At 35.6% G+C, this 22,201-nt stretch overlaps 1 long non-coding RNA gene across 3 annotated transcripts; it reads right to left on the bottom strand.

The window, feature by feature from the left end:
* Positions 1-221: 221 nt before the first annotated feature.
* Positions 222-21,208, bottom strand: LOC139081818 (uncharacterized). Of its 3 annotated transcripts, XR_011537201.1 has the most exons (6): positions 20,944-21,208; positions 11,002-11,166; positions 9,769-9,916; positions 4,999-5,090; positions 3,852-4,100; positions 222-1,703 (listed from the first exon to the last, which is right to left on the bottom strand). It is a non-coding gene; the product is annotated as an uncharacterized lncRNA (long non-coding RNA). The 3 variants fall into 3 exon arrangements; XR_011537202.1 differs by lacking the exons at positions 3,852-4,100; positions 4,999-5,090 and having other exon boundaries at positions 20,944-21,193; XR_011537200.1 differs by lacking the exons at positions 222-1,703; positions 3,852-4,100; positions 4,999-5,090 and having other exon boundaries at positions 5,255-9,916.
* Between the last annotated feature and the right edge of the window lie 993 nt (positions 21,209-22,201).

Genomic DNA, 22,201 nt, shown 5'->3' with positions numbered 1-22,201 from the left:
TAGTCGCAGGACCATACTGATCCTTTCACAGGTTCGGGCTGACTGCTGTTCTGCAAGCTGGACTTACTTGGATATTTCAGTTAGGTCATCTTTTATAAGACTTCATGGAAAGATCCCAAAACAGGAAAAATATATAAAGTGAACATATTTTTCTAAACGAGAAAAGACCAGCAAACCGTCTCTAAAGAATGCCTGAATGTAAAAAAATGGAAACGAGTCAGTACTACAAAATTGACCTATTTATTTAGAATTCATTTACTGCCTTATAATTAGTATTTACATTTTTGTACATGGTTTAGCACTTTTTGAACTAAACCATAACGGCTTGGGAACAGGAACCATATTTGACATGGCTTTGCAACCACTGAATTGCCCAAAGCAGGGACAATAAGTCTTGAAACACATGGTTAATACTGGGAGAATGAAGGTCAGTTTCAAAAGTCAAGACAAATCAACTGAGTTAATATGTACCTAATGACCAGAGAATCCTAAGACAAATATCAAACAGTGTACTAAGAAGAATATGATCAAGAGCCTAAAACACGAGAAAGTGACTGAAAAGTATTAAGAGAGAAGCCTTTGGATTTGAACAAAAGAGGAGCAAGGGTGATTTCAACAAAAGCAGTTTAAGTGGAGTTAAGTATAAAATAAACTTTCACGTTCAGGATCAGGATGATGTGACAGGGAGAAGATAGATGAGTATTCAAGAATTTTTATCAAATAAGAGAGAGAAACACAATAAAGGATAACAAAATGAAATTATTTAAAAAGATATTGAGAAATTAAAGATGTCAGAACTTGAATACTTAGTACTATTTAGAATAGAAGGGGAAGAAACTGATGAGAAGAATTTGAAGTTATCCTAAGGACAGCTTTCATCATTAGAGATTACAAATAAAATTCAGAGTTTTCTGAACTTTAAATCAGTGGCAAATAGTCTCTCTCTTTCTGAGGCTTGATAAGGTGAAAGATGTGGTTATCATTTGGAGTAGGGATTTGAGGTTCTCGGTCACTGCAATAAACTTTAATCTAAAAACAGTATTGACAATTGCATTGTATTTTGAGGTAATTAAAACCAGTCATTCCCATAAAATTCCTTTTCAGTACCCCATTGTGTAATTGATTTACTTTCCCCTTAACATAGTTTGCAATTCCTAACATTAGAGGCATTTCTTCAAATTAGACAAGAAAACTAGAGAAATATTTTTGAAGGCATAATTTACAAGGGCACAATGCTAAGTTTCTGAAATTCCTCCAAATATATTCATGCAAGATATTATTTATTTTATTTGCTAACATTTATATATTAATTATACTCTTCTTTTTCCAAAGAGAATTTATTTTGGATAAAATCAATGTGAAATCCAAGAATAAAAGTAGAATGAGAAAATATGTGAGTTGAGATATTTGAGTTATTGATAAATTAAGCTTGGTTGAACTAGAGATACCATTAGAATTGAATGAGATTATGGTATAAGTACTGGATTTAGCTAAAATCATATTGACAACCTTATATCTATCAACAGTTTAATTTTACACTGATATGGCACATGTCCCATCCCAGGAATGATGGTAGAAGATCATTTTCCTTGCCATGAAACAGCAGAGATTGGTGACATCACAGTATTTCCATACTCAAAAGTGTGCATTTGTTCTTCTCTCTTCTAAAATGATGTATTCGTGCCTGGATAAAGGTAGAAATTCTATAGAATTTTAGGAACGGATGCAGAAGGAAAGAAAAGGAAAAAATAAAATAAAACAATGCAGAATTCCATATTCAAGTATGATTTGTATTTTCAATACTTATACTAGAATTTTCTTACTTCTTACATATATTTTATCATTCTAATAGGAATATCTTGCTATGCTCATTTACTAATAGTTGCCTGAACTATTAAAATATAACTCTGATTAGTTTCTCTATTATAAATTAATGAAATCATTACTATTTCTGATTAAAAGGCAAAATTTTGGAGGGACATTTGCTGTATAAATTGACTGATTAATCTTTGGATATTTTTATAGAATTCATCTTTGTCTATTTTATAGCAGTCAGAATAAAACAATTTAGTTACTTAGAAATTTGTTTCTTATAATTATCTATAGGACCTCCAAAAAAGTTTAATAAATATTAATGATTTTGAATTTTTATTTTCTTCTCATTGCCAAGCTTATAAATCTCTATTCTTAGAACAAATTACTAGCATTGGATATTAATGAAATATAACCCTCAGATAGAACATTGAGGAAAATATTATCAGTAACTAGTTCATTCTAAATAATTGTTGCAAATAAATAAGGTATTTAGCTTTAAGATGATAGTCACCAAAATTTAAATTATATTATAGGCACATTTTTTTTTAAAATTCTAATATGTGAGACTTGCATTTGAAATGTATCACTTGATCCAAAGATTAACATATCAACCAATTTTAAGTGAAACAGAGACTTGGAAAATAGAGACATGAAGCTTCAAGCAAGTTTCGTGTTTTTCTCAATCTCTGTCCTCTCTCTTCTCACTGTGGGCATTAGCCTCAGACCCAGCCCCTTTCCCACCACCCTCAGTAACTGCACCTCTTCCCAAAGCCCTGATCCAACAGGTCAACCTTAATCTCTAGCCTTAACCTCCGCCTTGGCATGCTGTCCTGTGTGTTCAACAAATCAGTGGACACTTTCATTTTAAAAATGACCACAAATTGGGGCCAGCCAAGTGGCTCAGTGGTTAAGTTTGCATGCTCTGCTTCGGCAGCCCAGGGTTTGTGGGTTTGGATCCTGGGCATGTACCTATATACTGCTCAAGCCATGCTGTAGTGGAGTCCCGCATACAAAATAGAGAAAATTGGCATAGATGTTAGCTCAGGGACAATCTTCCTCAAACAAAAAGAGGAAGATTGGCAATGGATGTTGGCTCAGGGCCAATCTTCCTCACCAAAAAATAAAAATAAAAAAAATAAGACCACAAATAAATTGTCTAAAATTCAGCTGATTTTCTCCCTCCTGGCAATGTGAGCCAGTCTTGCCACTGCTCAAATTTCTAAAAAAAATACCAATATATATTTATAAAATCTTGCTCCTTTGGTGCAGGTAACTTTGGAAGTAGCAATCTGTCAACTGCCCAGTTATAGGACTTCATGTGTAAAGAAGGGCACATAACTATGGCCTGGTAGGAGACAGGAAGGAAAGGAAAGCCCACTCCCAAGGAGGCCACGACTGCATCGGGTGGTCTGCCTGGGGAAGGGAAGGAACACCACAGTTTTCAAGTAAATAGTACAAAGAGGGCTTTATTTTTATCTAAAAAATAATGACAACAGAATCTATAAAAGGTTCCTGAAGGCATTATTTCCATGGTAAGAAAAAATATAAATAATTCCTTCATGGAAGGAGATTCTAAATAAGCAGCCAAAAATTAACAAAATACCACATTTCTATTTTCATAGTATTTTGTGTCAGGAAAGTCCCAGACTGTCACTATTGAGGATTATCTACTTTTTAAATTGTCATTTAATAGCAAAGAAATGCCTTTTGTGGGTTCTTGGTTTTAGGAAGATATCTTATAGCCTATGCTTCTTCAGAAACACACTCAGCTCCAGAGCCATGTAAATGTTCCAACAGCATCCTTTCAAAATAGAGACACAAATGTTTCTAGCTCATTCAAACGTAGACACCCAGATGACAAATATAACTGCATATTTTTATGTGATTTGAGGAGGCATTTTTCCTCCAATGCAGAAGGTATAAAAACATGGATTAATTTATTTTTTAAAAAACCTGAAAATAATTGATTTCCTTTGAATTAAAAAACATTCCACAGTTGATCTTGCAAATAAACACAAATTTTGCTACCTAATTACCTAATATTTTCCGTGTCCATCCTGTGTGAAATCATTCAAGGATTTGCACATCTTTTTATCAAAAGTATAGAAATGCCAGCAGCGTGAGAGTCATCTGGGAGCTTGTTACAAATGCAGAATCTCGGGTCCCAACTTGATCAGAGAGACTGAATCAGAATTTGCGTTTTAACAAGATTCTCTGATGATCCAAATGAACATTAAGTGTGAGAAGCCATGGAGGAGATCATAGTGGTAGCAGCCAGAAGAAATCTGATTGGGGTAATTAAAAAATTTGATTCAATGGATTTTAAACAAAATTGCTGGAAATAAATCATTTCTTGGAGACACGTTGCTTAATTCTGTCTCGAATCTTACTACTTCACTGCTTTCTCAATTTTACCATACTATCTATCTTGTAAAATCTTTCCTATATTATTTGGCTTTCATTTTTTCATATTTGGGGATGGAAAACCACAAACTATTTTTCAAGTATTTCTATACTGTATTGTCTTAAAGTATTATGAGAGAAAAATTGTGAACAACATTCAGAATCTTAGATAAAAGTGGTCTCGAATTTATTGTTAGCCTTCTGCAATTATGTAAAACTGTTGTACCAATTAGATCACTGTGGAAAGACACTAACTGGGAGAAATATGAGTTATCAGAGTTATCGTCTCCTTTATATTTTTATTATATTTCCCCTGACCCCTGTCCTGCAGCCTCCACTCTGAGGCACATACACGAATCCCCAAAAAGATGAAATATTATTATTGTCCTTTGTTAACACATTTTTCTAGTCACAGAAGTGGTGTCACATATGGGTGGGAGACCAAATGAATGTTCCCCTCAAACCCTTTCCTAGCCTCAATGCACAGCGCAGCAATGTGGTGTAATTTCCCACTCTTTGATCAGTTCCGTGTAATCCCAAGAAAAACTTGCTTTCTCAGCTTTGGATATCCTGACTTCAAAATCTCTTCAGTCTCCTGCCAGATCTAAACTGGAACAGGTTTGAGTGTGACTGACATGAGTGAGAGGAGACTAATCCCTGCCACCCATCATTGTGAAGTTTGCAAAATTAACTCACTTTCTCTGCATCAGTGTAGACGGAAAGAATGAAAGTCGCAGAAATATACATGATTTCACTATTTAGTTTGTTAATTATGCTCACCTCTATTTTCTATTTGGAAAGATATTTGATAGCCGTTTCTGTGAAGAGCGGTCCCAGTTTTCATTAGTGAGTTTTGCAGCTGCTCGGGGTTCCTGGCAGGCAACATCGTTTAAGGCTGTGTAAGTCTAAAATGTTTTCCCTAACGTTTCAGTTCATATTGAAAACAGACACACACTCTTGAATGTTTAAAGCAGAATTGTTTCTGGCCAAATTTTCAGCGTCAACACAAAACGCTGCAGAAGAAATTACATTTTAGTTTTCTTTTCTTCTTTGAGGATTTCAAAAATCAAGAGAAAAAATAAAGGAAGAAAGAGGTGGAGGAAAAAGAGAAGAGAAGAAAGAAAAGACAATCTATATCTTCCACATATTTTAATCCAAGTTTATGAGGATTAATTTTAAGGAAATAATAAGAATCTATTAAGTTTTCCCAAGGAAGTTAATTGAAATTTAACATTTAAAGAGGCTTGCTTCTAATAATGTAAAACAAAAACTTTTGTAAAGACAAGTTAATTCTTACATATCATAATTCACTCTCTAGTGCCTAAGTGATTAATCAAAGAATATCATTTCAATGATTTTCTTCCACAGAAAAATTGAGTGGCTTGATTATCAAGAACAGCAGAAATATATTACAAAAATGAAAAAAATTCTTATTGAGGACACATACAATTTCTAAAAATTTTATATTTGAAATTTTTTTTGCATTATTCTCAAAAATATTTGTGTCAGTAAAGTTTGTTAATAAGATATTTCATAATAAGAATGATTCCTTTTAAAAAATGTAAAGAATATTTAGTAATATTCCAAACCATGTAATAAGAATGTCTCTCATCAGTTCAGAAACATAGAATCTATTTTTTTAAAGATTGGCACATCAGCTAACATCTGTTGCCAATCTTCCTTTTTTTTTTCTTCTTTTTCTTCTCTCCAAAGCCCCCCAGTACATAATTGTATATTCCATTTGTAGGTCCCTCTGGCTCTGCTATGTGGGACGCTGCCTCAGCATGGCCTGACGAGCAGTACTGGGTCTGTGCCCAGGATCTGAACTGGCAAAACCCTAGACCACTGAAGCAGAGTGTGAAATTAGCCAGTTGGCCACGGGGCTGACCCTTTAGAATCTTCTTTATAGAGAGAGTTGGCCTTTGAAAATCACAGTTAAAACTTTGTATTGTTTTGAAAATTTTCTCTTTCTAATTCTATTTTAATAGAATAATGTAGTAGATAATTTAGAATAACAGATTTTTTTCTCCTTTTTAACCATAAAACAATTTATTTGCTATGAAAATGAAATGACAAGGCAAATGAAGAAGTGAGATGGTACACGTGACACCCAGTTAAGCACATGGAAGTGATCAAACTTACATTTTATGAGTGTGAGAATGATGAAAGACATTTGATTATGACCAGAGAGTAATGGGCACATGCATATTGGGATTCCAGGGCTTAAATATGTGGAAGCTATTTAAAGTGGAGGAAGGAGAAGCTGACCAGTAACTAACCACGTAAAGCTAGGATCATTGAACATGTTATACCTTCAGTAAAAAAGAGCTAGAAAGTATCTGCCTGTTGCCAAAATGAGACTAAAAGAATCCCCATCTTTCTCTGTTGTGCTCTGGGTGGAAAACTTTGTCATCATCATCATCATTTATCAACAAGCTCCAAATTTTGTCACTGTAAGCCTGCTCCCAGATGGATGAGAAATTCTAATTTATATTACCCGCCCCACCACCACCCCTTGGGGAATCCCAAACCAAGAAATAATATTAAAGAATTTCTAGTTTGCAGTGTCCCTTGATGCTAGGAAGAAACAAAGGTAAAACTTCCCTGAGGAAAGCATACTCAACTGAGGTCCCCTGTGATTGTCACAAGTTAAATTCTCAGCAGTCAATATTTGTTCAATTACATATGAACAAAAAAAAATTATATATAAAACGAAAAATAATAGGCCACCATGAGAGAAAATCAATAGAAAAAAGAAGAAATTTAAGCCATCCATAGGAGAAAATAGCATTATCAGATAAAGAAAATAAAGTAGATCTATATCAAGCAGTTTAAAGAGATAAAAGGTGAAGTCAATAAGCAGAGTAAAGGGACAACCAAAATGACCAGGCACAATAGAAAATTAGTCAAAGAGAACTTCTAAGGGAAGAAAAAAATCTTGTGAAGAATGAGAGAAAGGACAAATGATACACAGCTGAAGAGACGATCAATAACCTGGAAATTGAGGCTGAAAAAAGTTCCCAGAATTCAGCATAGAAAGGTAAAGAAACAGGAAACATGGAAGAATGTTGAGACGTGGAACATAGAATGACAAGTTCTACTTCAATATTGTGATGTAATAATTATATATTTGGTCTTCGTGCCTCATTCCTGGCAGAGAGTTCCTAAAAGTTTTGAAATTCCCTGAGTGATAGGGGTGATAGGAACATCTTTTGTTATAGTATTTGGTCTCTGTCTCTCTGGTACCCGACAAAAGAGCCTCTAAAACCCTTAGAATCTTTGAATGATGAGTCTTTTTGTATGCCAACGAGAGGACTGGTGTCTGGGGGCCCCTAGATAGCTTCAAGATAGGAGCTGGTCACAGAAAGACCAACCATGTTATCAGAAATTAGAACTTTCAGCCCTAACCCTGACCTCCAGGGAGGGGAGAAAGGCTGGAGACTGAGTTAATCACCAATAGCCAAAGATTTAATGAATCAGGCTGAAGAGATGAAAGCTCCGTAAAAACACTGAACTATGGAGTCTGGAGAGCCTTCAGGTTGGTGAATACATCCATATGCTAGGAGGGCGGTGCATACCAACTTCAGGGGGACAGAAGCTTCTACACTGGAGACCCTTCCAGATCTCATCCTATGTATCTCTTCAACTAGCTGTTCATCTGTGTGCTTTATAACATTTTTTTAACAATAACCCAGTAAAAGCAAGTAAATGTTTCCCTGAATTTTGTGAGCCAGTCAAGTAATTATCGAACTGAGAGAGAGTTGTTGGAAGTCCCAACTTTGTAGCCAAGTTGGACAGAAGTGTGAGTATCCTAGGGATCCATTACTTGCAATTGGCATCTGAAGTGGGGAGCAGCCCTGGGGGACTGAGCTCCTAACCTGTGGGGTCTGTACTAACTCCAGATAGTTAGTGTCAGAATTGAATCAAATTGTAGGACACCCAGTTAGTATCTGCAGAGAATTGCTTGGTGTGAGAAGAAAACATATTTGGTGTCAGAAGTGCTGTGAGTAGAGGAAACAGATTTCTTTTATCTATGTATCCATAACTGGAGTTACAGAAGGAGAGAAGATAGAATGAGAGATAGACAATATTTGCAAAAATAACGGCTGAAAATTTCCCCAAATAAAAAAATTTAGATTCCAGAGGTAATGAAATACAATAAATCTGAAGAATAATAATCCAAAGAAATCCACACCTAAGTTCATCTAGTGAAACTTCAAAATGGGAAAGACAAAGCTATGAAGAGCAGCTTGGAAACATCACTAAAGTGAATGAAATGCATGTTGCTAGAAGTTTTCCCACCAGTAACAATAAAATATAGAACTTCACGATTCTGTGGAGAAGTATCTACGTGGAAATTTGTATCCCAGAAAAACAATCTTTCAAGAGTAATTGCAAATTAAAAACATTTGACATAAACTAAAATAGAGAGTTTACCACCAACCAACCTCAATAAAGAAAACTGTAAATGATCTATTTTAGGAAGAAAAAAATGATCCTACAAAGAACACCTGTAGTCAGAAACAAATGGTGAAAGCGGACATGGGTAAGTAAAGCATACGTGTAACAAACTTTGAATAAAAAATAAATAATTTTTAATTTGTGTGGTTAAAAAAATATAAGATAAACTAAAATCTGGACAAATATAACCTTTTCAGCTGGCATTTACAGTTGAAGTGTTCCAAGGTCTATTATTATTTGTAAAGAGAGTATATAAATATTAAATTTAATGGTAGACTTTGTAAGGTACACCTGGCAAAATCCAAATTTAACCACTGGAAAAACAGACATAGAATACATATTTTACAAATTTATGGAACAATGTGAACTTTAAAAAGAAAATATCGTACCAAATCAAGGCAAGGGAAAAGAAGAGGAGCGTTGAAAAAGTGGGAAGGCACAAAATAAGATATCAGAAAGATATCAAAATATACTGATAATCACAATAACTTTAAATAGATTAAATGTACCATTTAAAGTTGATTAAATATACTATTTTAAAAATTAATATAATATTCAACAAAAATAATTCAGATACATGCTGTTTATCAGAAACACATAGAAATATAAAAATTTAAAAGTTTAAAAATAAGTTGAGGACATGGAAATGTTAAAAATAAATGGTTCCAAAAATACTAAAAAAAATACTTACAAAAAGAAAGCTAGGAAGAGTCATGTTAATATCAAACAAAACATATTTTAAAACCAAAAAAGTTACTAGGAGAACATGAAGTCATTATAACATGATATGCTTTAATAAAGCAAGAGTTGATTATAATTCAAAGTTTTTATATATCAAATTAAAAAGCCTTAAAGTACTTGAGAAAATCTCAAGGAGAAATTGAAAAATCCAGGATAGAAGTGTTGTTAATGTTACTAACATAATAATTACAGTGTAATTACATTGCAATATAGAAAGTACACTGTTTCAGTGTTTCTCACATTTTAATGTTCACGTGAGAACCAACTAGAGATCATGTTAAAATGTAGATTCTGACGGAGTAGAACTGGCATGGAGACTGAGATTCTGAAGTTATCACAAGCTCCCACCTGATGCTGATGCGGCTGGTCAGTGGGTTACAATTCGACAAGCAAGGACACTGGAGAGGGGAATCCTCTCTGTAAGGAGAGTCTCAAGGAGCCCACTTAATGATTCGATTTGTATCAATACCGATAGTTTCCGGGAGGCAGGTTGTGTCTGGAAGGAACAGAATTGGTGACAAGGTGATCCCGGGGAGAGGTGTGTGGACAGATCTATGGGATGAGCATAAAGTGCGCCAAGTGAGTGCCTCCAGAAACCGTCCACCGCAGAGGAGGCATTTGACAAACAGGTGGAAAATAGAGCTTATCTAGCAGATGGCAGCAGGTCTCTGTCCCTGACTCTCTGAGAGTTTGTACAGTGGGTCTATGAACAGAGTGGCCATAAGCAAGGAGGCTATGCACTGGCCCAGCCACGCTACTTCTCTCTCAAGAAGGCTAATGTAACTATTGCCACTTTAGAATAACTAACTTGCTAGTAGCAAAAATTGAGGTTGAGCCCTTGATATGGAACCATCCCACAAGGAGACCAGGTAGTTCCTTAGCAAGAAGTGGAACCATCCCACAAGGAGACCAGGTAGTTCCTTAGCAAGAAGTCAAACACAAAGGACCTCCTTCTACCCTGAAGGGGGCAGCAGTGTAAATTCATCTGAACTGCCTTCTGCTCCAGATAAAAATTTTCTTTCTCTGCCTGTAGTGCTTCTGCCCACATTCCCATCCAACAGTTTAGGAAAAGCTTGATTTGTTGAAAGGTTATCAATAACTCATAACATCCCCTCAGTGGAAGGACTTATTTTATGGTAAAATAGGTGCATCAATGGGTCCATGACCAAAGACCAGTTAGAGGCCTGTAATGGCCTATTGAAGGTCCAGTTACAACAGGGATTGACAAACGTTTACTGTAAAGGGGGGCGTAGTAAATATTTTAGGCTTCACATGCCATAGGATCTATGGTAAACCTACTAATTCTGAGCCAAAGACAGTAATAAAAGAATGGTAGAATCTGTGCTCCAATAAAACTTTATTTATAAAAATTAGTGATGGACCAGATTTGGCCCTTTGCTGTAGTTTGATCTTGGAGCTTCAGCACCATCTTGGGAATGACCCTCCATCATTTGGGCTTTATCCTTTAGAATGTGCTATATGAAACTAAACCAACAGTTGTATATATCTAGCAGTATGACACCCAGGGACGAAGGGGTGAAAATATGATTGACACTTCTCACCTTCATCCAAGCAACTTACCTATGGAGTTCTGGCTGCCAAGCCTTGAAAGCTTAGACAATGCTGGATTTAAGGTGTTGGCTCCCAGGGTGATGAATGCTTTCAACAGTGTGGCTCAGTAAGAGTTCTATTGAAACTGAAGCTCTGGTTATCATCTGGTTACTTTGGACTCCTCATGATGGTGGCCTAGCAATCAAAGAACAAAGTTACTACGTTGGCAGGAATAATCAATTCTGATTATCACAAGGAGCAATGATTTCTGCTAGATAAAGATGGCACCAGAGCATATCATGTTACTTCAATTCCCAATGAAAATAGTGAATGTGCAATTTCAGCAACTATGGTTCTATTAAGAGAAGGTAATCAAGAACCCAGATTTCTTTGGGTTGAAAGTCTGGGTCAAACTACAGGAATACAACCTAGATTACCATAAATTCTAGCTAAGGAAAGGAATATCTAGAATGGATATTGGAGGAGAGACATTATGAATATCAATTATGATCAGGTAAACAATTGCAGTTGCAGGAACTGAAGCTTGGTATACTAACCTTCATATGTTATATATTTCGTAAAGATTGCAGGCCATTGCCATGAATACTCCACAATAGCAAAAATTTAATTAGGTCACAAATGGATTTGATTGATGCAAAGAATGGACTGTATCAAATGCTTTTGTTTATTCTTAGTATCACCTCTGATTTCAGTTATGTAGTGGATAGTTCTGTATGTGTATTGATACTCTTCTTGCCAGAAGTAGCCCACTTAAAGAACACACTACATGGCTTCATTTTCTGCCTGAGTTCCCTCCAGTGTTGTGGCCATTGGTGGAAACTTATTTGGAATGTGTGTATGAGCAGCTGAGAAATGTGGGGGAGATAATATTCCCATAGGCAGTCATTGGTTAAAGGACACCGAAGGTGATAGATGTATGTTCCCACCTTTCATCCTCTAGGTAGCTATGTCTCACAGGTCTTCTGGACAGGTCTCTGGACATTTTAGCACAGCTGGGCCCCTATAACCCACTGTGGTGTTTTGGATAATTTACATTTACACTGACATTCCTGCCATCCATGCATCAGTCTGCCTCGTTCTTCCTCCCTGCTGTTGGGCTGAGCTCCAAAGGAAACTCCCTGAATCAACATTTTGCCTCAGCTTCTACGTAGTGAGAAAATAATCTAAGAAAACTAGTAAAATTAAAATGCCTATAATTTAACGTAAAAGCGTTTAAAAAGATAATGAGAAAGGATGACTACATTTATAAGATTAAATTTGGAAACTTACAAGACATGCATTCTTAAACTGAAACAAGAAGAAATTGACCACCTGACCAGTTGTATACCTGGAAAAGAATTGATTGAATCATTCGTATAACATTCTTCCATGGGAGGAAAACAAAAACAAACAGAAACAGCCTCAGTCTGTTCAAATATTAAGAATATTTTTGAAGAGTCTGTCAAAATATTAAGAGGAGGAAGGAAAACAGAGAGAAATGGTAACTTTTCAAATTTGTTAAACAAGTTGGTAAAACTCTGACATCAAAACCATACCAAGTTCTCTTAACCAAGTACTTTGATTACTAATACAACTTTCCACGTCAGCATACTAAAGGAGAAGAAAATCATGTGCTTTGTTTCAATGGATTTAGCAAAAGCATGGATAAATTTCAACACTCATTCATCATAGAAACTTGATATAAAGCTACAGACAAAAGGGAAACTTCTTGAACTTATAAAGGATAATTATTGAAAACCTAAAACAAACATAATACTTAATGAATATTTAAAGCATTTTCTTTAAGGTCAGACATATGTGTGCCCACTATCTCCAATTTTATTCAACATAGTACTTTAGGTCTCAGCTAGGATGATAATAGACATGAAGAAGATATAAAATATGGGGGCCGGCCCTGTGGCACAGCAGTTAAGTGCACACATTCCACTTTGGCGGCCCGGGGTTCTCCGGTTTGGATCCCTGGTGCAGACATGGCATCGCTTGGCATGCCATGCTGTGGTAGGCATCCCACATATAAAGTGGAGGAAGATGGGCATGGATGTTAGCTCAGGGCCAGTCTTCCTCAGCAAAAAGAGGAGGATTGGCGGCAGTTAGCTCAGGGCTAATCTTCCTCAAAAAAAAAAAAAACCAAAATAAATTATAGATAGAGAAACACACTAATATTTAAAATTGATGTGATTATATTTAGAAAGCCAAAATAGTCCCAAGAAAAGTTACCAGATTTAATATTTTCTTTTAGCCAGTGTATTTACAATGTTAATTATTGTAAATTATTAGTAACTCTGCATTGTTAAATTTAATTTTATTGAAATTTATGCTATTAGTCAGTGTCATCCAGAATATAATTGCTTCCCAGAGGAACTTACAATTTTATTGTAAATAAAATATTATATAATGCTTTTCATCATTTTAGCATGGATTCCTTTTATTTGTCTGAAAAATTGAGCCGCTTTCTGCCACCACCTCAAGGATTCTTTTTATAAAGTAAGAATTGAAAATGTTGAAATGGAGTCATTCTTTTTATTAAATAATAATTAAGAATAACAAGCAAGAAAGGAAAGTCACCAATGAGCCTTTTAAGAATCACAGCAAAATTCAATAATTCAAAATGTACCCATAACTACAAAACATCTTCTATATTTAAAATTCACCAGTGCGATAGATTCTGGCGTGATAGTTCTACTAGCAATGTTTCTCCATATTAAACAGAATCAGACATTTTGTTGTCATGAGTAAAAATAATATCTTCGAGAGCAAGATGCTTATAGATTGGCAATAGTGGGTTATTATACAGCAATATCACTAGAACTTGAAATATATTTGTGACTACTCTAAAGTTTTCTCTAGTAACTCTTGTTTTCCTGCTTTAAGAAGAAAGATATAGTGCTCTTGTACTGAACAAAGTAAATGATGTTTCATGCCGGGCACCTCCTCTTACCTGCCAAGTGATGCGCTAGTTTACAAAATCAGGGGGTTTTATTTTTGCAGTAGATAATTGATAGGAAAGGATACTGAATAAAAGGAAAAATAAGACGTGAAAGAAAGACGTAAGATCGAATTGGGAGATGAAAGTATTAGAGGAGGAAATGGTGCTGCGTGTGAGGAATGGTGTTCCCTCATCTCCGCTCCGTGCCTCTTCCAGCAAGTGTGTCTCCCAAATGCCCTTAGGGATAAAGATCTGGATACAAATTACATTCAGTTGTGCAAGACGTGGCAGATGAAAGTGAGACGAAGGCCATCTTGTGGCAGCCAGGTCGTAGAGATATTGGGGATCTATGGTAGCAGGGGCCATGTGGCTAGTGTTGTCACCAGTGTCGTGGTGTGAGGGGCAGTTGGTGGTCTTGTAGTAGTGCTTGCAGCAGAAGTGGGCTGAACACTGAACTGCACATAGGGGGCCGTGGCCTTTAACTCAGTAATGCAGTGGTTAGCCCAGCTTCTGATCCTCTAGATCTTTTTAAGGTACTTGTGTACACTTACTGCCCTTGATTTGTCTAGTGTGGGTATCCATTTGCTGTGCTAATTTCAGGCTGATTCAGGGAAGGGTGACGTCCTGCTGCTTGTTTAATTTCTCTTCATGTTAAGTGGATGTGGCGCATGAACTCTTCCACTGAAACTGGGATAGCTCTTTTTCCACTGAAGACAGTTTTTCTCAATAATGTAATGCATCTGTTTTTGGAGAAGGCTTCGGCTAATGCTGAATTCTACACCTCTGCGGCTTCCTAAAATTATAACACTGTTGTTCTTATTTAAATACAAAGCCCAATTTGGGTAAAAAGGAAAGCAGCCATATCTCAGGCATCAGGTCATCCCCTGGTTTGGTGATATGCCAGCCTTCAGCACGGGTCTGCCAAGTATTCATCTCTGTGTGCCACGACTAAAGCGTTTGCCAAACATTCCAGGTGTCAATTGCTTTACTTATGCTTTGTTGGAAAGGATAAAAAGAAATGCACTAGGAAATATTGCCAATTAAGAAAAATAGCTTTTTTAATGGGGATGTATTATTTTCTCCTTAAATTCCACTGGGTACTTAGTTTTCAGATTTTCATATGTTTTACAGATTCAAAGATAATTTTCCAGTTTGGCATGTGCATAGTTTGGCTACATTTGAATATGTGCATAAGAAAATATGTTTACTGGACAGATGAATCTCGGTTTCTGCCGTATCGTCATCCCTGTATGAGAAACCTGCTCCATCCCTACCACTGGCTGAGGAGAGCCCCGGAGTGGCCCTACTTCATAATCAACCCCAAGAGCTACGCGTAGTAGGTCTGCTGTGGGCTCCTGACACAACGACAGGTAACAGAGACTGACCAGGGCTCCTCTATAAGCTGTCTGGTATTTAAAAATCTACCCACACGAGGATGATGACAATTGGGTTGGCCAATGAGATATTTTTCTCAGGAATTTGAACTGGTCCCAGTCTATTAGCAGCTGGAAAAGTGAGAAGACCTACAAATTGAAGCAGAGAAAGCTCAAGAATTATGCCTATTTTTTCCTCAACTTTGAGGGTATGATTTGAAAATGTCTCTCAAAACCACTGAAACGATTACCAGTGGATCAAATCCATTAATTTATTTTAAAATTTTAAAAATATCTTTTCATTTGAAACCATCCTAGAATATTGCTCTTGTAGTCAGGATTTTAAAAACACCTTATGATTGGCTCACAATAGCCACGGTTCAATTTAAATTGCTCTAATTGATTGACATGAGATCTTAATTCCATATTTGAATCCATCATACTCTCTCAATTACGCATCTGGATGGTGCATAACACTATAGCATTTTGTATCATATGTGTAAAATTCATGATTACAAACTACGTGTATGTACAGGTATTAGGCACAGCTTGCATATCTTTAAGTATCTGACATAAAATGTATACACGTGCATACACACACACACACACACAAGGAATGATGGCTGTTTCTGCATTGCTTTTGGTTGTTCCCTGTCTTCATGGCATGTCCATATTCTCGGTACATTGCAGGATATACTTCCTATATATCTCACATTCAAATTTACTCCAGGTTGAGACATCATTATCGTTCGAATGAGATAAATTTTACTAAGGTATATACCTCTTTTTCTCTGAAAAGTTTGCCTATTCACCTAAGTATGTACAACAAAGAGCTATGTGGAAGCCATGGGATTCCAGCCTAGCCTGCCAGATCTGCTTACTCAACTCTGGAACGAAATGGAGTGACAGTTGTCCAAGCTGGATCACACTTATATTCTCATCGAGTCAGTTAATCTTGTTCAACCGTTATTATGAAGAGTGAAAAGGATCCTACCTTCTGGCAGCTAGCAGTGTGGTTTGGAAAACAAAAACATATATAAAGAGATATAATCCCATACAGGCCACAATGAGAATTAAAGTAGAATTACAAATTACAAAGGCAGAAGAAGGGAAGAAAAGATTGTTTTTGATTGGCAAAGACTTGGAAGCCATGCGACTTGAGTTTGACTTTAAAGGATATGGAAGATTTCATTGTTTTAAACTTTGCAAGCAGATTGCGCATTTTATCACTGCTAATATGCACTATTCCAGTTCTTACTTAACTCATTTCTGGTTGGTCTCTCTCCTACGCCCATCATACATTTATAGATAATCCAAAATTTTACAGCATATCCGTTTTGCCCCATGTTTCTCCCATTACACAAAATCCTTCTTCATTTGGTAACTAGTTTGTAAATTCTGAAAAGAGCGTTAAGATATTTATAACCTTCTTCCTTCGTATTTCCTATCACTCACTTCAAGATTTTGGTAAAAAATATTATTCTAATTTCCCCTAATGTACTATTAATAAAATGCCCCATATACTAAGCAATTTATGCATAGCTTTTATTTCCAACTTTGATAAGTTACATTTGATTCATATTTATTAGATCCCCTTTATGTATGTTCTACAGAGTTTTTTGCATTTTTTTAGTTCGGTATATTATGAGTCAAGAATTCTACGCTAATCGCAAGAAAGCATCCCTCTTGTGCTGTAGCTTACGCTTGTCTGTGGCAAAAAGGAAAAAGAGTGTGTGCAAAGCAAACATTGAGACATTTCCAGCCAGTACACTACTTTCAATTATTTGATATTTGTCAAAAGAGTTACAGACCTGAATTATTCAGATAATTTCCCAAATGACATTTTAAAGTGAAGCAAAATGTCACATGCTAATATGTTCAGAAATGGTCTGTCACCCCATGTCTAGTTTATTAGGCGTTGAACAATGTCACTAATTCTTCCAAGATATAATGATACCATTTATTGCATTATCGTTGCAGTACATCAAGGATGATCCTAGAATTATCTTAAACTATATTGAATTGAATTTTAAATTCAATTATGTTGCAAGTTTTATTGTCTCAGGTAAAATACTAATTTCCTTGAACTGTGTTTTGCAATCTTGTTCTTGAGGTCCTAAAGCATTGTTTTGTCCCCATTGGCATCTTACCTTATTATATTTGTACTGTCTTTAACACCAATCCTAATTTTTAATTATTATTAATATTGTGTAATACATTCTAAATGGTAACTTAGCGGCTTAATGAATTTTAGAAATCTCCCTGGGCTCCTCATCACTACCAGGGAGGAACTTTTAGAGAAGAATAACATTTCTTGATGTGTGCTCCAATCTAGAAGTCCCCCCACAATGTGCGAAACTATGAACTAAAAATATTGCAAACATGAAATAAATTCTTGAGCTTTGAGAAGAGTTCCTTCCAGATTTTTATCAATAATTTCAGTTTTATTCATGCACATTCTTGAAGTGCGTTTCAGTAAACAGCTCGTTAAATTGCACTGGTGTGGAAAGTTAATATTCACTCCTTCGGGGTTTATTGGAATTGGTTCTGTGCTAACCTTGATTTGTCAGGACTTGAAATGCTTCTATGATACAGATAAGGTCAGAAGATAAACAAGGTTTTGACCATAACCTGATCCAGAGATAGGCCCAGTGAGACTCCAAACTGTCTTGGCATTCCTCCCCCCATTCCTGAGTATAGTTGAAATGAATTTTCTCAGCAACCACAGAATCCTCATACACTCCCTAAGTGGAGATCCCTTTAAGTCTGCCACCAGAAGAAAACTGTAAATGAAAAATAAATGAAGTATTTGTCTATATAGAAAAAGACAGTACACAAAAGGAAATAAAGACTATAATAAAAAAAGAAACAAAAAGTGTGAAAAATATGACACAGGATAAAATATATAACTTTATGGCTACATCTATAATTTTTAAATAATATATTTATAATATGGAGATATCACTCTACATATTTTTGTCAAAAAATAATGGTTGTTGCATACTCTTTTCAAACAAGAAAAAAATTCTTGGAAAGAATCTATAAGTTTAATAGGATGTAGATTAAAACAAAAAAATTAGGAGTTTTCTGTAACAGTTCTTTTAAAATTTAGAAAAATTCAGAGGGGATATTTGTTCTGTTGAAATTATACATAAAGCTTCACAATGTGAGAAATGATAGGGACTTGAGGATTCATCTAGACATTTTTAGGGCTTTGAGTGATAGAGGAAAGACTAGAATTGTGTTTCCTACATCACAGAACAATTTTCTTCCTTTACATTAAGATGCCCTTCAGGGAACAAGTATAAGGTCAGAGACAAAATCAAATACAGAAGCAAAATACATATATACATGTATGTTTTTACACATGTACACATGTTTGCAATGGTTACATGTAACAGCAATGGAATAGAAGCAATTCTGTGTGATTAATGGTTACCAATAGATAATGCAAAGTTGACGCCCTGGAAACCTTTTGGTTCCCCCAAGTGTCGTTAAAATCACTGCGTCGTTAAAGTCATCGTGTCCGTGTGGGTATGTATGTATGTGTTTAGGGGGGTTTATATTGTTTTATTTTAATCATTGACTCCATCAGTTGATAATTGCTCACCTATGAAAAGGCTCAATTATCATGATAAAATCGCTGATTTTTTGTCAAATAGAAGTCAAAAAACATATCATGATATAAATTCAAATACTGAGATATGGTTCTAAAATTCATTAGGATGTCCTGTTTTTCTTTATTTATAGCTGATTTCCTAGCAAACCGGTTATCACAGTAAATTTATAAGACAAAGAATATGGACTTTACAACAGAAGATAATTCTCCAGGCAGTGGTTGCTGCTTGTCATGAAATTTCTTTCAACTGTCAGAGCATATTTATGTGCACCAATATTGTAAACTTCCAAGGAAGGAAACAACTTTTGACAGTTCTGCTGACATGTCTCATCTGATTTAACCAAATATATCAGAATACCCAAGTCATTACCTAATTTTTAGATATTTCATAGATGTGAAAACTCTTTTACAAAGTATAAAAATGGCTAAACTTATTGAGACTATTCCGAAAAAAAAAAAAGGCTGATAATATAAGATTACACTATTTGATCAATAGGTGACGATGTTTAGAAATGATATCTTCCTTGCCAAATTCCCCACAAATCTAATAAGTGACATAACCAGTTTGTTGTTCCTATGGTGTAACTTCTTTCCAGAGCATGGAACCCAAATTATATTGCATATTTAACCCAATTTTATTTTCTAATTTATCTTTTCTTTTGAACAACCCTTTTTTAAAAAAAATAAGAAGTGAAATAATTGAAATATATTTGTAAATTTATTTCCTTCTCATGCATTAAAAAATTTCAATGAAAGGTTTTGATTTTCATTTTTATTTCTACTATGTAATTCTTCAGTGATAAAATATTCTTTTTTCTGTATGAAAGGTATGTTGTTTTCCTAAATGTAAATTATAAAACTAACTCATACAGTATTTGCTTAATTTAATCCATCTGGATCAATAAGTGATGATGTTTAGAACAACGGTATCTTCTTTGTTGATTCCGTGTACATATATGTGTGAAATAATTTTAGTGTTCCCACGGAGTTTCTTTCTAGATCAGAAAATAACTCAAATCATATTATGTGTTAGATCTAATGTCATTTTCTATATTTATATTTTAAGAGTAATTATAAATTACATATAAAAAGTCCATTAGAACCAATGACTAGGCCTTTCCACAATGCACTAAGCAAAATGTATAAGTAAGAAACTATAGCCCAGATTCAGAGGCTTCTTGAGGGAATTCCCATATTGCTTTGTGTTTGACTTTACTGTAAGTTTTACGGTGGTTCAAAACTAAAAAACACTATGAATTTGACCACATTCTTGAAAGTTTTAAAAAATATTCAATAGCTGTTTTAAATTACTCTTTCATTATTCATAATTCTAAGGTCTTTAGAAAGTAGTATTTTAGAAATCTGTAAAAAGGACAGTTCTCTTTCAAGTTCTTCCTCTTTCCAAGATAAGATGGCTGGATACAGGGTAAGAAGATATTTTAAATAATGCATAAGCTTTTTAGGATAAATAATTTTGGAGACAAAATAAGAGTAGACAAACAGAAGCAAGTTGGGGAAAATAGTCTTTAAATGTTAACTTAAAAATCTGGTTCAAAATGAGAAGTTCAACACGCATTTTTACCTTTCTTCCTCAAAAATCCTACTGATGTAAGGATGTAGCCCACGGTCTATCATTGGGCCAAGTACTTTATAGTTTTCTAAAAGTGAAAAGAATTAGAATGGAATTACGTATAATTTTCCTAGGGGAAAAGAGATGGAACTCACTCTTTCTCTGGCAGAGACTCTTTAAGCCTGGAATCCACATGTGTAAGGCCAGCCTTGGGAAAGGGAGTAGAAACCACCCACATGTCTAAGGCCAGCCTTGGGAAAGAGAGTAGAAACCAGAAATTTCCTGAGACTTCTGAGACCAATGAGTAGGTCAGTCTCTACCCAACCCCCCTCCTCAGGCCTGTGATTGCAAAGCTATTGGCAACAAGATATTGTTCCTAAGCTAACAAAATTGCAAAGTTATTGGCAACAAGACTTGTTCGTAAGTAAAGCTAAGCCATCTTAAAACAACGACAAAAACTTACCAGTTTTCCTACGGAGAGCCAGGGCGCAGGTCCTGTGGCCTTTGAGAAAGCTTTCTTATTTTGACTTGAGAGCTGTGATTGTGAAGTGATGAAGGGAATTTTCCCTTCTTGCTTCTTGCAATTTATTCTGATATGAAGCCAATTCTATGCACATAATAGAATTTTCTGTCAGTGCTCCCATTTAAGGGAGGGGGATAGGCATAGATTTACAGAAATGGAGCAGAGGAAACACAACCTAAGCAGTGGCCTCAAGGGAGCGTGACTTGTGGGAGGGAGGGATGGGTGGGAGATCATGTGACTCTTTTCACTGGCCATAAATACGCCTTGTTTTTATAATCATGATAATAACTCACATTGGGAGAAGTACAGAACATAATTATATTATAAAAACAAAATGGGAAAAACCTCCCTTTGTATACATTTTACAATATGAAACTTTGATTTCGTGAAATCATCTTCCGCTCAAAAGCGGCAATTCTTACCTTGCAGACCCTTACATGGATTGCATTTTACAAGTAAGTATGATTTTACTCCCCAGTTACAGCTATAGTAGAGGAAACGCTTATATATGTATTTAGAACAAATATTTACAGTATTTTAAAAGTAAATTCATGATGGTCACATGCAGAAAGTGCATAATTATGTGGTAAAAACCAGCAGAAAGAACGTTTCCTGGCAATTAGGGTCTGATAAAAATAACAGTACTAAAGTCACGTTACCTTTGCCAACAGGCTATTTTTAGCATCACAGGAAATGTCTCCTCATCAGTAGTGACTGGTATTAGAAATGTTGGCACAACTGCTTAAACAAACACACTTATGTGTGGAATAAGGTTGTGCTGAAGTAGAAATTCCCTGGAATGAAGTACCATAAGAAGTTCAGGCTCTCTCTCCACAGCAGGGCTCTCGACCTCAGCATGATTGACATTTTGGATCAGAGAGTCCTTTGTTGTGGGGGAGCTGTCCCGTGCATTGTTTATCAGCATTGCTGGCCTCTACCCACGAGATGCCAGTAGTACTGCCAAGTTGTGACAAACAAAAATGTCTCGAGACAGTGCCAGATGTCCCCTGGGGATAAACCACCCCAACTGAGAACCATTGATCCATAGCCTTTAAAGACGCCCTTTAAATATCTTTATTAACATGTGCTCTATTCCGTACAGCCTGAGGTTCTCTTGGACTACTGTTTAGACACTTAGAAGGCCACAGCCATTTTCAGAACACAAGTAATCTCTTCCTAATCTAGGGGGTCTTGTAGC

The sequence above is a fragment of the Equus przewalskii genome, chromosome 2, assembly GCF_037783145.1.
Source record: "Equus przewalskii isolate Varuska chromosome 2, EquPr2, whole genome shotgun sequence".
Classification (NCBI taxonomy): Eukaryota; Metazoa; Chordata; class Mammalia; order Perissodactyla; family Equidae; genus Equus; species Equus przewalskii.
The sequence above is the reverse complement of the archived record's forward strand: the minus strand, read 5'-3'. Positions and strand labels throughout refer to the sequence as shown.